Source organism: Coloeus monedula, assembly GCF_965178545.1.
Source record: "Coloeus monedula genome assembly, chromosome: 21".
Taxonomy (NCBI): domain Eukaryota; kingdom Metazoa; phylum Chordata; class Aves; order Passeriformes; family Corvidae; genus Coloeus; species Coloeus monedula.
In genome coordinates, this window is record NC_138801.1 from 9730582 (window position 1) to 9733663 (window position 3082).

A 3082-nucleotide genomic window follows, 5' to 3' on the forward strand; every position below is an offset into this window, starting at 1 on the left:
GAAGGACCCTTTATAGATCACTTACTCCACCCCCTACCATGGGCAGGGACACCTTCCACTATCCCAGGTTGCTCCAAGCCCCGTCCAGCCTGGCCTTGGACACTTCCCGGGAGGGGGCAGCCACAGCTGCTCTGGGCACCCTGTGCCAGGGCCTTTCCTCCTATTGCACAGTCTAAATCTATTCCTTTGCCTCTTATCCTGGCCCTGATAAAAAGTCTCCCACCATCTTCCTTATAAGCCTCCTTTAGATTTTGAAAGACTGCCAGAAGGTTTCCCCCAGAGCCTTCTCCTCCAGATCTGAGCAATCCCAACTCCTCCAGCCTTTCTTCACAGCAGAGGGGTTCCAGCCCCCAGATAAATTTCATGGGTGTAGGTTTTGATCCCTAGGAGGGTTTGGAAAATGCTTTTCCTTGGGAAAGTATTTTATAAATCTACTTTCAGGACACTTGAGTGAGTGGGGCAGCAAGTTCTTACATATTATTCATAATACATACAGAAAAAGCACTTGGATTGTCCCCCTGACTCCGCAGGTGAGTGAATGAATCCCAGGAATTCAGAGCCACTCATTCAACAATATTGGACAGAGGGGTAGAAGTTTTATAGATAATTAAAGTTCCTGCAAGCTTTGTGAAAAGAGGCAGCTGAAGGAGGGGTTGACACAGCTTGTTTCCTCTGTACCTGAGGAAGAGCTGTAGCATAAGCTCATGGTTCACTGTCCTTCAGAGAACCTGCATGAAAAGAAGGGGAAAAGCTTCAGTCCTCTCTCTCCATAGACTCCAAAGTAAAATCTGCAAGAAAATATAAGAGGATTTCAACAAATTAAGTCTGTTTGGTCTATTAATCTACCCACTGAAAAATAATTTCTGTAGAGAGAGGGGAAAAAAAATGAAGAAGGTACCCAACTCCCCTGGTTTGTGTGGACACAAGGAGCAGCATACAAATACCTCACCAAGCAGAGTTTTATCATAATCTGAGGAATTCACTATGAATAACAAATTTTCAGAGCTGTATCTTTGCTGAGACCCAAGCTGTGCCACGTGAGCACAATAAAGACATGGAAATACTTAAACAATAAGGTCAGCCTGTGCTTCCCAATCCTTTTTCCCTGTGTGTAAACTAGATGGGGAAATGTTCTCTATTTCTATGTTTAAATATTTTGCCAGTTGAAGCAAATGCTATTCCTTAAAAATACAACTCACCCTCCAAACTAACAGGCAGGTCTGCTCTATCCCTGGCACAATTCCCACCAGATCTACCTGGAAACACCCCAAAGTTGCTCACAGTGACATTTTTCGTGTACAAAACAAAACCCAACCTCAATACATTGGATTTTTGCCCCCAGAAAACAACTCCCATTAAACTTCTACTCATGACTATCCTCCCACCCTGGTTTTTGTCACACAGTCATGTCACCCAAGAGTTCCTACAACAGAGAAGGAGAGAGAATCCATCTGTTTTGAAGGAGCAACAGAAAAAAACCCACCTGTAGAGAGCTGGAGCCATGCAAGCAGTTACAGTCTCCATGAAGCTGTACCCAGTGCTACCAATTCCCAGAATTAAAAAGCATCCAGATGGATGCCTCCATCTTCATCCCATGCTCAGACTGCTCTTACTTGTGCCTCTTGGAGCTCCCTCGAACTCTCCCTTGCCCATTCCCCAGGAAGGTCTCCCTCTTTGAGGCTGGGGAGGGTCCAGCCCAGAGCAGAGCTCACTTTGAAGGCTGCTCAGGGCTTGGCCTGATGGGTTTTGAACACCTCCAAGGATGGAGACACAAACAATGCTCTGGTCCGTGTTCCAGGGCTGCACCACTCTCTCAGGGAAAGATTTCCATAGATCCACTGAGAATTCCCCATGTTGGTCTGTGTGCCGTGGAGAAGCACCCAGCTCCATCACTCCACAGCACCCCTGGAGCCATCACCCATCTCCCTGCAGGTTCCTCTCTTGCTCTTTGCTTCTTCCCTGCCTTTGGGTTTATCCCAGGCATTTAGGGGTCCGGGTTACTCCGGAAGAGGAGGCAGCCAGGGGGCTCATTGCAGCTGGAGAGATGCCTTTGCTTCGTGCTAGGAAAAAAGTCAGGCGAGCCAGGCAGACAGTTCCCATGGCTTCTCCATGGCAACAGGGCCTCCCAGACATGCACACAGGCAAATGGGCCGAGGGGGCCGGGAGCATCACAGCCCCTCCAGCTGAGCCCCAAACCTCCACTCGTGGGGCTCTCATGGGATCTCACCCCAAAACAGCTTCCAAAACAATCACAGCTGGCCAGAGGAAGGTTCCCTCCTTCCACCGGGGAAGGTGCACTGCCATGAAGCCCAAGCCAGGCAAAATCCATCCCAATCAGTGATGGGTTTTGTCCAGAGAAATGCATCACACTTGAAAATCTGGTGTCTCTGCATCCTGTCAAACCAAACAGCACATCTCTGTCCAGTGCAAAACCCAGAACTTCAAACCTGATTAGGCGATTAGGTCCGATTAGGTCTAGGTCTTAGATCAGATTCTGATACTCAGACTTTAAGGAACCCATCTTTTTATGTTTAGAAAAGCCATTTTTGTCTAAACGAGCGAAAACTGTGGATCCTGACAATTTAAATGCAAAAAAGGAGAAATAAGGCAAGACAAAACCAGTCACAGCAGCAACCTGCAAAAGGGAGAGGCAAACAATAATAAATACTTCTTCAAGCACGTCAAGCTGGAGAGTCAGAAGTTGGCTGTGGTGCAAGAGAAGCATTCGTAGGAGATAAGGTCAGAACAGAAAAACAATGAATATTTTGCATCTGTAGTCAGTGAGGAAAAGCTTGGAGATGTTCCTGTGCCAAAAGTAATCTTTATATGGACGTGGCATTGGATTTGGCTTGTGTTCAAGTGTCAGCAGAAGAAGTTGAGGAATAAATAGCCAAACTAGAGAGTGCAAATGCACCGGGCTGAGATGGTTCACCTAAGTGCCCAGTGAGAGCTCAGAGGTGAAACAGTTTAATTACTTAATTGTAGCATGTAATCACTGTGTGTAACAGCCTGAGAGCTTCAAGGTGACAAATGCAAAGGGTTTGGGGTTCAGACAGACCCTGAAGTCTGAGGTTCCCTCCTG